Source organism: Bufo gargarizans, chromosome 2, assembly GCF_014858855.1.
Source record: "Bufo gargarizans isolate SCDJY-AF-19 chromosome 2, ASM1485885v1, whole genome shotgun sequence".
Taxonomy (NCBI): domain Eukaryota; kingdom Metazoa; phylum Chordata; class Amphibia; order Anura; family Bufonidae; genus Bufo; species Bufo gargarizans.
Window position 1 is genome coordinate 566392097 of NC_058081.1, and position 15054 is coordinate 566407150.

General features: G+C 44.4%; 1 protein-coding gene across 1 annotated transcript in view; it reads right to left on the reverse strand.

Moving 5' to 3' along the window:
* Nucleotides 1–15054, reverse strand: part of LOC122926717 (chemokine-like receptor 1) — a 182911-nt gene that overhangs the window by 21113 nt on the left and 146744 nt on the right. The gene's annotated exons all lie outside the window — the stretch shown is intronic.

Sequence of the window (15054 nt, forward strand, 5' to 3'; positions counted from 1 at the left end):
AGGTTTTATGGACTGATGAAATGAGAGTGAGTCTTGATGGGCCAGATGGATGGGCCCGTGGCTGGATTGGTAAAGGGCAGAGAGCTCCAGTCCGACTCAGACGCCAGCAAGGTGGAGGTGGAGTACTGGTTTGGGCTGGTATCATCAAAGATGAGCTTGTGGGGCCTTTTCGGGTTGAGGATGGAGTCAAGCTCAACTCCCAGTCCTACTGCCAGTTTCTGGAAGACACCTTCTTCAAGCAGTGGTACAGGAAGAAGTCTGCATCCTTCAAGAAAAACATGATTTTCATGCAGGACAATGCTCCATCACACGCGTCCAAGTACTCCACAGCGTGGCTGGCAAGAAAGGGTATAAAAGAAGAAAATCTAATGACATGGCCTCCTTGTTCACCTGATCTGAACCCCATTGAGAACCTGTGGTCCATCATCAAATGTGAGATTTACAAGGAGGGAAAACAGTACACCTCTCTGAACAGTGTCTGGGAGGCTGTGGTTGCTGCTGCACGCAATGTTGATGGTGAACAGATCAAAACACTGACAGAATCCATGGATGGCAGGCTTTTGAGTGTCCTTGCAAAGAAAGGTGGCTATATTGGTCACTGATTTGTTTTTGTTTTGTTTTTGAATGTCAGAAATGTATATTTGTGAATGTTGAGATGTTATATTGGTTTCACTGGTAAAAATAAAAAATTGAAATGGGTATATATTTGTTTTTTGTTAAGTTGCCTAATAATTATGCACAGTAATAGTCACCTGCACACACAGATATCCCCCTAAAATAGCTAAAACTAAAAACAAACTAAAAACTACTTCCAAAAATATTCAGCTTTGATATTAATGAGTTTTTTGGGTTCATTGAGAACATGGTTGTTGATCAATAATAAAATTAATCCTCAAAAATACAACTTGCCTAATAATTCTGCACTCCCTGTATCTCTGTCATTTCAGCATGACCAAACAGGCAATATGAAGACAAGAGTTGAACGGCACTCCTCATTTAGTATGGACGGTGCTCAGTGGTAAATGTGATACCAATGTTAATAGGAAGACCACGGCACTCGAAAAAGAATGTTGCATAAATATCTTATTTATTTTCTTATATTTTTAGTATATATATAGCCATCTGAAAAAAATTATTCATAGTTGTATACTGGCCAATGTTTCAGTCTTATTCAAGACCTTGTTCACCGCCTGAGTTCTGTGAGTAGTGGAGGACGCCATCCGATACCTCCATTACTCACAGAACTCAGGCCGTGAGCAAGGTCTTAAATAAGACCGAAACGTTAGCCAGTATACAACTTTGAATTAATTTCTTCGGATGGATATATATATATATATACAAAAAATACAAGAAAATAAGTAAGATATTTATGCAACATTCTTTTTCGAGTGCCGTGATCTTCCTATTAACAAGCAGGCGATATGGCTGGATTAATAGGGTTGATTATGCTGACAGACACTGTTTAAAGGGAGTCTGTCACCTAATCTGAGCATTTTAGACCGCTCAGATCAGGTTATAGACTCTTTGACCCTCATTACAATGTTACCTTTCTTTTCTGTGTCCCTCTTCGAGATCAAGAAAAATACACTTTTTAAACATATGCAAATTAGCTTCTGCAAGTGCCCAGGGGCGGTGTTACTGCCGCAAGAGCCCAGGCCCCTTGGCGATGGGCCCAGAAAAACGCCTTCTGGCCCGCCCTTGTTTCCTATTATTACTTCCTCCTCTGCCTCCAGCCGGCAGAAGTTGCGACCGGAACCAGAGGACAGCGGGCTGGCAAGTCTCAGCACAGCAGTCTTTAGTTGGCCGGCGCATGCGCAATATGTAAAGCTGTTCCTCTGCCCATAATGACCAGAGCAGTGCGCAAGTGAGGGCCAACTGTGGAGCGGTGCACGGGTGAGATCTGGGAGGAGGTAATAATAGGAAACAAGGGCGGGCAGAGGGCTGAAAGAGGTGTGTCTTTCAGGGCACATTGCTGAGCGGCCTGGGCACTTGCGGCAGTAACGCTGCCTCTGGGCCCCTGCAGAAGCTCATTTGCATATGTTTAAAAAGTGTTTTTTTCATGATCTCAATGAGGGACACAGAAAAGAAAGGTACCATTGTAATGAGGGTCAAAGAGTCTATAACCTGATATGAGCGGTCTAAAACGCTCATATTAGGTGAGAGACTCCCTTTAAGGACTGTGTATACACTGTATATAGCAGAATTTTATGTCATGGAAGTATTCATTTTATTATACTCGTTTTTATTGAATTTTAGATTTAGTTTGTTATTAGCCTGGATAAATATGTATTACGGGTTGAAGAGTTTGCCCACTGGACTAGACCTCATAAGAATGAGGCCCCAACTGGCGATTAACTTTTCTAACTCCCGGCTGCTCTCACTGAGGAAGCCTCATACTTCCGCTTCTTTTCCCTGCAGTGGATGTAACACTGTAAGGTGCAGGTGGATGGGTGACCATTAGACTTGGTTTGTAGTTCCACATCCTGCACACGGCTCTTCTGCACACAGCTCACCCGCAGGAACAGTTCTGCTCTCGCGTGCACTGACTGGAACAGCTCTGCACACCCACTTCCTGTTCAGACTGCATCTCCCTCCCAAGGGTCTGGCGCTAGACGTTACAGCAGTGTCTCTGCGTCTTACAATATTACATACCGCTTACGAAAAGGAATCAGATGACCATGTAATACATGGTCGTGTTGAGTCAGTCTGAGTGGCAGCTCCTCTTTGCAGCGGAGAAGAGGATGCATGATGTCAAAATACCTTAATAGTCCATATGGAAACGGGGGTCGTCTAGAGGGAATGATACAGAGATTGACTATAACCCTTATCTGACGCTAAAAGGATTCATTAGAACCTACTAGAAGTCAGAGAAAGGACCCCAGCAAAGACTGTAATTAAGGGGCCCTCAAGTTCCCACGGACAGCAATACTGCCATAATTCCTCCATAGCGTACAATCCAGAACAATGTGAAATAACAGTACCATACAGCGCCTACAATATACCGCCATCCTGTGCTATACAATGCCAAGATGACACCTCATCCAGAACATCGATGTTAGATTAAAAGAGCCCACCATGGAGGATACATATGGTGAAGTGGAGGACGCAGACTAATGAGGAGCCCAGATATTAAGGGATAAAAATAAGTAAAAAATTACAAAAATTACAAAATAGATCTTCCAAAAAATGTCTCAATGCTTCCACCGCACCCCCGCTGCTCCCATTCTGATACTGCCCACTTTGCCTGCTGGTCACTCCTTCCTGGTCCCTCTCATCACTGGCTGAACCAGGTCAGGGTTGAGGATAGTGATGATTTCCTGTCTGTCAAAAAGGACGAAGAAGTAGAAACTGCTGAAATATCAGGGAAGTGCAGAAACGGGAGCACGGGGCATTGGTGTCTTGTTTTATTTTTTAACCAATTCTGATTATTTTGTAAAAAAAAAAATCGTACCCAATGAAGAACCCCTTTAACATGACTGTCAAGTTGCTAGGGCTATGCAGCTTGACAACCACAGCCATTTCAAGGGGGTTGTTAGGAGGATTTTCCACGATTTTTGCCACGTGACGGATGAAAGTGACGTCACATGACCTAGGAAGACTCCTAAGCACTCACGGAGAGCCACGGTCTCTTCATACAGCTGATCAGCAGGGATGTTGACATTGATGAGCTATCCTGAGGATAGGCCATTAATATGCAGATGTAGCAGAGCTGAATTTATACTTGATTTCGACTCAATATGCAAACAGTGAAGCTTTAAAAAATTATCCCCCAAGCACAGCCCTGCTACGTCTGTATATCCTGTGACTTAGTCTCCAAGGAAAAATCTGCTGATTTCCATGGTTTATTTGTTCTGTTGCCTGAAATAATGAGAACGAGCCGCATCGAGAGCTCAGCGGGTTTGGTGGAACGGTAATGAACATTGTATAAATGATGGCAATGCAAATGTGAACGCTGCCCTATATAAATATTAATGTCCACGAGAAGCCGCTCGCTGCTCTATTTACCATAACATAGGCAGTAGGCACGATTCCCGGGAAGAGCAAATAATCTTCATTCTCCCTCAGGATGATATCAGAAAATGTGACCTCTACTGATACTTCAGGGTTTATATTCACGCGGTGGGATCAGGGTGATAATTTTAAAATGTAATTTTTTATGTAACCTGAAAATGTAAAGAGAAGACAATAATAAGCCAATGAATTGTCCTCGAGGATCATGTCTTGCACTGGAGACCTTCTAATAAAATCTGGTGGTACCAATACACCTTGCGAGATACATAAGAACCAGATAGTCCCACCGCATCCAGAGTTTTGCTGGGGCGTCAGCGTGATGTCTGCTGGAACTGCAGAACTCCAGTGGGTATCTACACATGGCTTGCAATGTTATATACTGTAATAGTTTGTAATAATTTACAGTGCTATGTATTGTTCCCAGATTAGCTATGCATGGTGAAGGCACAGTAAGGGTAAACCAATCCTAGCCCAGCCCTTTTAGGAGCTTAGGGTGTGGGCTGGCACCACCCCTAGCTCTAGACTGCTCTAGGAGAGTTTGAAGAAAAGCTTGAAAAGAGAGGGAGCAGACACCATGTGCTCCGTTCCTCGGGTCCAAAACCTCACATTTCAGAGACTCACAATTCTCTGCTTGTTCTTAAAAAAGAAAGGAGCAAGATCTAGAAGATTAGGGAAATCTGTATAGTTAAGCGAAGAGTCAGTCAGCAAGGTAACCCATGTTTACAGCTATTCAAACTTTGCTGCCATGGAGGGATGATGAGTTAAGACACCCTGCATAATTAGACACAATATGGCCAATCATAGTCCCTCCACGTCACAGTGTGAGTTTCAGGCATTATTACAAGCATACTGTCGCCAGTCCGAGATTCCACTGAGAGACTTTAACCGCCTCCGGACCGCCTAACGCAGGATCGCGGTCTGGAGGCGGCTCTCCCAGGCTCAGCGACGCATATACGCGTCATCTCGCGTGAGCCGAGATTTCCTGTGAACAGGATCGGAAGGTAAGAGAGTGGATCTCCAGCCTGCCAGCGGCGATCGCCTAACAGGTATATTAGACGCTGTTTTGATAACAGCTTCTACTATACCTGCTACCTGGTCCTCTGGTGGTCCCTTTTGCTTGGCTCGACCACTAGAGGACACAGGCAGCTCAGTAAAGTAGCACCAAACACCACTACACTACACCCCCCCCGTCACTTATTAACCCCTTATTAACCCCTGATCACCCCATATAGACATTCTGATCAGCCCCGTGTCATTGATCACCCCCCTGTAAGGCTCCATTCAGACGTCTGTATGTTTTTTACGGATCCAGGGATACATGAATCGGATCCGCAAAACACATACGGACGTCTGAATGGAGCCTTACAGGGGGGTGATCAATGACAGGGGGGTGATCACCCATATAGACTCCCTGATCACCCCCCTGTCATTGATCACCCCCCTGTAAGGCTCCATTCAGACGTCCGTATGTTTTTTACGGATCCACGGATACATGGAACGGATCCGCAAAACACATACGGACGTCTGAATGGAGCCTTACAGGGGGGTGATCACCCATATAGACTCCCTGATCACCCCCCCCCCCTGTTATTGATCACCCCCCTGTAAGTCTCCATTCAGACGTCCGTATGTGTTTTGCGGATCCGTGGATCCGCAAAACACGGACACCGCGGATCCGCAAAACACATATGGACGTCTAATTGGAGTCTTACAGGGGGGTGATCAATGACAGGGTGGTGATCACCCCATACAGACTCCCTGATCACCCCCCTGTCATTGATCACCCCCTGTAAGGCTCCATTTAGACATTTTTTTTGGCACAAGTTAGCGGAAATAGATATTTTATTTTTATTTTATTTTTATTTTATTTTTATTTTATTTTTATTTTATTTTTATTTTATTTTTATTACAAAGTCTCATATTCCACTAACTTGTGTCAAAAAAAAAATCTCACATGAACTCACCATACCCCTCACGGAATCCAAATGCGTAAAATTTTATTTAGACATTCATATTCCAGACTTCTTCTCATGCTTTAGGGCCCCTAAAGTCCATGAAAGATTTAAATTTTTGTCCCAAGTTAGCGGAAAGGGAGACTTTGTGAGAAAAAACTAAAAAAATCAATTTCAGCTAACTTGTGCCCAAAAAAAATAATTCTATGAACTCGCCATGCCCCTCATTGAATACCTTGGGGTGTCTTCTTTCAAAAATGGGGTGACATGTGGGGTATTTATACTGCCCTGGCATTTTAGGGGCCCGAAAGCGTGAGAAGAAGTCTGGGATCCAAATGTCTAAAAATGCCCTCCTAAAAGGAATTTGGGCCGCTTTGCGCATCTAGGCTGCAAAAAAGTGTCACACATGTGGTATCGTCGTACTCAGGAGAAGTTTGGGAATGTGTTTTGGGGTGTCATTTTACATATACCCATGCTGAGTGAGATAAATATCTTGGTCAAATGCCAACTTTGTATAAAAAAAATGGGAAAAGTTGTCTTTTGCCAAGATATTTCTCTCACCCAGCATGGGTATATGTAAAATGACACCCCAAAACACATTCCCCAACTTCTCCTGAGTACGGCGATACCACATGTGTGACACTTTTTTGCCGCCTAGGTGGGCAAAGGGGCCCACATTCCAAAGAGCACCTTTAGGATTTCACCGGGCATTTTTTACACATTTTGATTTCAAACTACTTACCACAAATTACGGCCCCTAGAATGCCAGGGCAGTATAACTACCCCACAAGTGACCCCATTTTGGAAAGAAGACACCCCAAGGTAATCCGTGAAGGGCATGGCGAGTTCCTAGAATTTTTAATTTTTTGTCACAAGTTATACTGCCCTGGTAATTTAGGGGCCCTAATGTGTGCAAAGTAGTTTGAAATCAAAATCTGTAAAAAATGGCCGGTGAAATCCGAAAGGTGCTCTTTGGAATTTGGGTCCCTTTTCCCACCTAGGCTGCAAAAAAGTGTCACACATCTGGTATTGCCGTACTGAGGAGAAGTTGGGCAATGTGTTTTAGGGTGTCATTTTACATATACCCATGCTGGGTGAGATAAATATCTTGGTCAAATGCCAACTTTGTATAAAAAAAATGGGAAAAGTTGTCTTTTGCCGAAATATTTATCTCACCCAGCATGGGTATATGTAAAAAGACACCCCAAAACACATTGCCCTACTTCTTCTGAGTACGGCGATACCAGATGTGTGACACTTTTTTGCCGCCTAGGTGGGCAAAGGGGCCCACATTCCAAAGAGCACCTTTCGGATTTCACCGGTCATTTTTTACAGATTTTGATTTCAAACTACTTCCCACACATTTGTGCCCCTAAAATGCCAGGGCAGTATAACTACCCCACAAGTGACCCCAATTTTAGAAATAAGACACCCCAAGGTATTTCATGATGGGCATAGTGAGTTCATGGAAGTTTTTATTTTTTGTCACAAGTTAGTGGAATATGAGACTTTGTAAGGAAAAAAATAAATCTGCATTTTCCGCTAACTTGTGACAAAAAATAAAAAGTTCTATGAACTCACTATGCCCATCAGCGAATACCTTAGGGTGTCTACTTTCCGAAATGGGGTCATTTGTGGGTTTTTCTACTGTCTGGGCATTGTAGAACCTCAGGAATCATGACAGGTGCTCAGAAAGTCAGAGCTGCTTCAAAAAGCGGAAATTCACATTTTTGTACCATAGTTTGTAAACGCTATAACTTTTACCCAAACCATTTTTTTTATTACCCAAACATTTTTTTTTTTTTATCAAAGACATGTAGAACAATAAATTTAGCAAAAAATTTATATATGGATGTCGTTTTTTTTGCAAAATTTTACAACTGAAAGTTGTAAAATTTCGATTAATAACAAAAAAAGTAAAAATGTCAGCAGCAATGAAATACCACCAAATGAAAGCTCTATTAGTGAGAAGAAAAGGAGGTAAAATTCATTTGGGTGGTAAGTTGTATGACCGAGCAATAAAAGGTGAAAGGAGTGTAGTGCAGAAGTGTAAAAAGTGGCCTGGTCATTAAGGGGGTTTCAGCTAGGGAGGTTGAAGTGGTTAACAAGACAGTGTATAAAGAGGTCCATACATCAAGGGCACCCAAAACTACCATCCGGCAGGAACCCCATTGACAGGGATTACCACGAAAGAAGAAAGGGTGCACCGTTCTCTTACTGCATCAGCCCTAGGGAGCAATGACCTCAGGGGAACCACTGTGACACATGATATCGTCAGAGAGCCACTACCACTCCCATCCTTTGCTCAGGCTCCTCCAGAAGTCTCTGCAGAACTGGAGCGAGGTCACTGTGGTGGTAAAACAAAGTAATAACCCCATAAACACGGGATGGTAGCTGCCCCTCTTAGACCTTATCATTGTTAGGTGTATTGATAAAACCTGATTTGGGCAGACGGCAGAAAGTGTGAGTGAGGTGGAAGGGTAATGGCCATCTCCACTCCCCACTAAGCCAAGGTGGGCGACCTAAAACCGGTGGCCCACTGTAGTGTTTCCCTCTGAGCTATTCCAAACCCCTGATGGGTGCAAACAAAACACGCAATCTATGGCATTGTTTATATAGGGTCAGGTTCCGGATAGGGTCAATAGTTTTAGGGCGCGCGCTCCATGGTTAGGTCTTTTAGAACCTGTATAGCACCCTCTGATAGGGTCTCACAGGGACAGCTGATGACGCACATTGTGTCATCATCAAGTAAAAATTCAGCTCTGCTACATCTTTCATTTGCAATGAAGATCCAGCAGGGTGTAACCAGTTAGGGCTGTGCCCCTGCACAGTCTGGCAGCACTGATTGGATAGTGTCAGACTGTGCAGGAACACCCTCCTACTGGTAACACCCAGTTGGACTTTTATTGCTGACAAGTCATCCAAAAACTTCTAATAGAGGAACAACACAGCATAGGAGTTACATGAAATATGATCCAGAATTTAAGTAGTTACTAAAAGAGACATGTCAGGAGAGGTGACAACTCCTCTTTAGAAAGGTCTTCTGGATGGCCTATGATTAGGATAGGCCATCAAGGTGTGATCGCTTCAGAACTGGATCACTCCAATCCAATGTTTATCCGGGCACAGCGCCACCTCCATACATGTGGCTGTGCCTGGTACTGCAGACCGACCCTATTGTAATTGTTGTATTGTTCTGTAGACAAGAGAACACATAGGGTGCATGCAAACCACACGTCTGTGTAAGCGTATGTGATTTTGTTCCTTAATAATAGATGATCAATTATTTGTTTATTGGTAAGGGCCGTGTGGTTTTCCCAGATTTCATCCACAAAACTGCATGGCCATTAAAGGGTTTTCCAAGACCGGAACCCCTTTTCATATAGGCAGGCGGGCTGCAAGGGTTAAAAAGAAAAGCCGGTGCAGATGAGTCTTTTTTTTTTTACTCCAGCACCCTGTCTGCCAATATTGAAAGGAGTTACCGGAGAACCCCTTTAACAATAAGCAATTAAAAAACAATTGTTTTTTAACTATCTATTAGAAAACAGGGGCGTCTCGCACGGCTGTGCACGTTTTTGGCCGGAACCTCCTCTCTGTCACTGGCGGCCATCCAATGAGTTTTGGAACGTTTAGAAAAGGCTTTTTAAACTACAACCCCAATTCCAAAAAAAGAGTTGTAAATAAATGTAAGTGAGGACAGGATGCAATGATTTACAAATCTCATGGACCCATAGTTTACTCGCAATAGATCATGGAACACGAGTCAGATGTGGAAACTGAACTGAAAAAAAAAAAATCCTTTAAAACTTGATGGTAGCAAAGCCTCTCCAAAAATGTTGGGACGGGGGCAACAAAAGGCTGGACAAGTAAGTGATACTAATGAAAATCAGATGGAGGAGCAATGTGCTAATAAGTTACATGACTGGGTATACAAAGAGCGTGTTAGAGAGGCAGAGTCTCTCAGAAGCAAAGATGGGCAGAAGTTCACCAATCTGCAAAAAACTGTGTTTTAAAATTGTGGAACCATTTCACAAAAATGTTCCTCAATGTAAAATTGTGAAGGCCTTAACTATCCCACCATCTATTGTACAGGACATACTGTAATATCATCAAAATATTCAGACACAGATCTGGATAAATCCATGTGCACAAGGGACAAGGGCCGCGACCACTATTGGATGCTCGTGATCTACGGGCCCTCAGGAGGCACTGCATTAAAAACATGACTCTGTAATGGAAATCACTGCGCGGGCTCCGGAACACTTCCAGAAATCATTGTCTGTAAACACATTTCACTGCGCAGTCCACAAATCTTGCAGTTAAAGCTGTATCATGCAAAGAGGAAGCCATATGACACCACAATCCACCATCTTCTCCAGATCAAAGCTCATTTCAAATGGACTAAGCAAAATGGAAAACTGTTCTGTGGTCATGTGGAAAAAAAAAATTGAAATTCATTTTTGGAAACCATGGACTCCGTGTCCTACAGACTCAAGAGAAGAGGGACCATCCAGCTTGTTATCACCGGACAGCTCAAAAGCTTGCATCTCTGATGGAATGGGGTTGCATTACTGCCTATGGCATGGACAGCTTACACATCTGGAAAGGCACCATCAAATCAGAACAGTATATAGAGGGTTTAGAACAACATATGCTCAATCAAGGCAATGTCTTGTTCAGGGAAGGCCTTATATATTTCATACTACATTTATCATGACTGCATAACTTCCCAGAAGAAGAGTCCGTGTGCTGAACTGATCGCCTGCATCCAGACCCTTCACAAATGCAAAACATTTGGCATCATGAAATGAAAAATCCAGCAAAGAATACCCAGGACTGCTGAGTAGTGAGAATCCTACATCAGACAAGAACGGATCAACATTACTCTCCCAGAACTCCAGCAATTGTCTCCTCACTTCCCAGATGTTTACAGACTTTTGAAATGGTAGATATGGCTCTGGCCCAACTTTTTTGAGATGCGTTACTGCCATCAAGTTCTAAATGGGTTAATATTTTTCATGAAATGGCAAAATGTCTGACTGTCATCATCTGATATGTGTTCTATGACATATTGTGAATAAAATTTGAAGCTACAAGATTTAAAATCATCAAATTATGTTCTTATTGACATTTTACACAAAGCCTCCAACTTTATTTGGAATTGGGGTTGTAGATCAGGAATGGATTGCCAGGTCTCTGGGCCACGAGAAGAGGCTTAGTGTGTCATTTGCAGAATTTTTTGCAAAAATGTTGTTCGATCCGGACTTATTTGTGGTGAATCGCGTTAAAAAACGGCTATTTCCTGGCTGCAGAGAGCCTGCATAGCGGTGTAAAACACTGTGCCTGTATAGCGGTGTAGAACACTGTGCCTGTATAGCGGTGTAAAACACTGTGCCTGTATAGCGGTGTAGAACACTGTGCCTGTATAGTGGTGTAGAGCACTGTGCCTGTATAGTGGTGTAGAGCACTGTGCCTGCATAGCGGTGTAAAACACTGTGCCTGTATAGCGGTGTAGAACACTGTGCCTGTATAGTGGTGTAGAACACTGTACCTGTATAGTGGTGTAGAACACTGTGCCTGTATAGTGGTGTAGAACACTGTACCTGTATAGCGGTGTAGAACACTGTGCCTGTATAGCGGTGTAGAACACTGGGCCTGTATAGTGGTGTAGAACACTGTGCCTGTATAGTGGTGTAGAACACTGTGCCTGTATAGCGGTGTAGAACACTGTGCCTGTATAGCGGTGTAAAACACTGTGCCTGTATAGTGGTGTAGAACACTGTGCCTGTATAGTGATGTAGAACACTGTGCCTGTATAGCGGTGTAGAACACTGTGCCTGTATAGCGGTGTAGAACACTGTGCCTGTATAGCGGTGTAGAACACTGTGCCTGTATAGCGGTGTAGAACACTGTGCCTGTATAGCGGTGTAAAACACTGTACCTGTATAGTGGTGTAGAACACTGTGCCTGTATAGTGGTGTAGAACACTGTGCCTGTATAGCGGTGTAGAACACTGTGCCTGTATAGCGGTGTAGAACACTGTGCCTGTATAGCGGTGTAGAACACTGTGCCTGTATAGCGGTGTAGAACACTGTGCCTGTATAGCAGTGTAGAACACTGTGCCTGTATAGTGGTGTAGAACACTGTGCCTGTATAGCGGTGTAGAACACTGTGCCTGTATAGCGGTGTAGAACACTGTGCCTGTATAGCGGTGTAGAACACTGTGCCTGTATAGCGGTGTAGAACACTGTGCCTGTATAGCGGTGTAAAACACTGTACCTGTATAGTGGTGTAGAACACTGTGCCTGTATAGTGGTGTAGAACACTGTACCTGTATAGTGGTGTAGAACACTGTGCCTGTATAGCGGTGTAGAACACTGTGCCTGTATAGCGGTGTAGTACACTGTGCCTGTATAGCGGTGTAGAACACTGTGCCTGTATAGCAGTGTAGAACACTGTGCCTGTATAGCAGTGTAGAACACTGTGCCTGTATAGTGGTGTAGAACACTGTGCCTGTATAGTGGTGTAGAGCACTGTGCCTGTATAGTGGTGTAGAACACTGTGCCTGTATAGTGGTGTAGAACACTGTGCCTGTATAGTAGTGTAGAACACTGTTCCTGTATAGAGGTGTAGAACACTGTGCCTGTATAGCGGTGTAGAACACTGTGCTTGTATAGTGGTGTAGAACACTGTGCCTGTATAGTGGTGTAGAACACTATGCCTGTATAGTGGTGTAGAACACTGTGCCTGTATAGCGGTGTAGAACACTGTGCCTGTATAGTGGTGTAGAACACTGTACATTGTAGTAACACGCATAGGGAGTCTGCTGTGGTAGTGAAATAATACTGTGAGTCAGTATGACATGCAGATGACAGGAGTCGCTCTTAGAATCACTGCGCCCTTCACTTATTTGGGCAGTTATGGAGCCAAAACTGACCAAATAACTCAAGTATGAACTCAGCCTTATAGGTTGATGTTAGCGCCAAGAAGAAGTGCACTCCTTTTACACCATCATCAGCTGATTCCACATAGATGAAGAAAAATCCCAGCAGACGTGACTTTTAATGCTCTTGAAAATTTATTTGCACATAGCAATATGTCCCATAGAAAAGGACGCGTTTCGGCTCAATTGCCTTTTTCAACAGGCAATTGAGCCGAAACGCGTCCTTTTCTATGGGACATATTGCTATGTGCAAATAAATTTTCAAGAGCATTAAAAGTCACGTCTGCTGGGATTTTTCTTCAACTATACGTGGAATTAACCTTATCCCTGAGCGGCGTGCATTGTAGCGTGTGCCGGCCGACTTCTCTTCAGATTCCACATAGATGTCTACAGAACCTGTTCTATTACACACTTGTACAAGTAGAGCCCCCGACAGAGTGGAGAGGGGGTCAGCAGTAAGTTTGTGTTGACGTCACAGATTATTTTGCCCTTCATCTGATCCGTCAGAACAATAACGGATCCTGTCTGTGCAGCATCTGCCTTCACTCAGTCAGCATTTGGGCAGTAATCAGTATTGCAGGAGTGGATCCAAAAGAGAAATATAATGTAAATGGAATATTTGCATGTCTTCTGTGTTTTGTACCCACTCCTGCTTTTGGATACCAAATCATAAGCCAATTCTGATAGGACTACACAGGCCTTACAGCTGCTACATAGACAGAATCCGTTTTGTGTCTTATTTTTCGTTCCTTCTGACAGATCAGAAGAAGGGTCAAATAAATGATGATGTGAGCCAGGCCGAAAGGCAAAATAGTGGCCTAGTCTTGAAGTGGGGAGGGTAGGAACATCATGAGAAGTCCACAGAGTGGCCCTATGACACAGTTGTGAGGAGGAAGCAGCATGAGGAGACCACTGAGTGGCCCAATGACAGAATGTGGAGGTGGCAGCAGCAGCATCAGGAGGAGGCCACAGGGCGGCACAATAACAGTGCGGAGGTGGCAGCAGCATCAGGAGGCCACAGAGTGGCAAGGTGACATAGTATTGAGGTAGCAGCATCAGGAGACCACAGAATGACAAGGTGACATAGTGTGGAGATGGCAGCAGCATCAAGAGAACACAGAGTGGCAGGGTGACATAGTGTGAAGGTGGCAGCAGCATCAGGATACCACAGAGTGGCAAGGTGACATAGTGTGGAGGTAGCAGCAGCATAAGGAGACCACAGAGTGGCAAGGTGACATAGTGTGGAGGTGGCAGCAGCATCAGGAGACCACAGAATGGCAAGGTGACATAGTGTGGAGCTTGCAGCAGCATCAGAAGACCACAGAGTGGCACGTTTGGCTCCCGACCTCCCACTGCTGCCACCCTGCTGACTGCGTCAGGGTCAAGCTGCCACCCTCTTCTCCCGATGATGATGAAGCCCCTAATTCACCCGGCTCCCAAGTGTCATCAGCTACATCATCATCGAGTACTGTCTGCACAACACTGATGTCCTCCTCAACGGTCTCTGGGTCAGGAGCCTGACCGCTCGCAACACCAGCTCCCAAGCCACTCTCCTTATCACTACTTGCCCGCCTAGCCTAGGAAGCGGCGGATGTCTCCTCCACATCTTGGCTGGCCAGTAGCTGCTGACTGTCCTCTAGTAGCTCGCCCTCACTATATAGTGGAGCTGAACCCACAGCATATAATACTTGTCTGGCTGAGGTAACAGAAAAGGACAGGTGCAGGTTGAGGACAGGTGAGGGCACAGGGCCTGCTCCAGGGCCATGACAACTATGGGTTGTGTCTGACGAACCCACCGACTCTTGGCTGGGGGTGTCTGATATCACTTGGGATGAAGTCAACCATTCAAGAACTGCTGGGTTAGTGGTCAACACACGACTGCTAGATGACACCGGGAGCTCAGGCCTCTCGCTGAGACTCCTGCTGCCACGACCCCTTACTCTGCTGCGACCTGTGCCAGAAATATTTAGGCCTCTGCCATTCCCCTGTGCAGGGCCTGGCACTTCTCTGTCTGACATATTGTTAGATCAAATAAGTAAATAAAAAGGAAAACTTCACCACACAACGGCTAATAAGCCCCTTTTTTCCCACTAATACAAGCCAAAAAATGCTTTAGAACATATAACTGCACCGCACAAGGGCAAATAA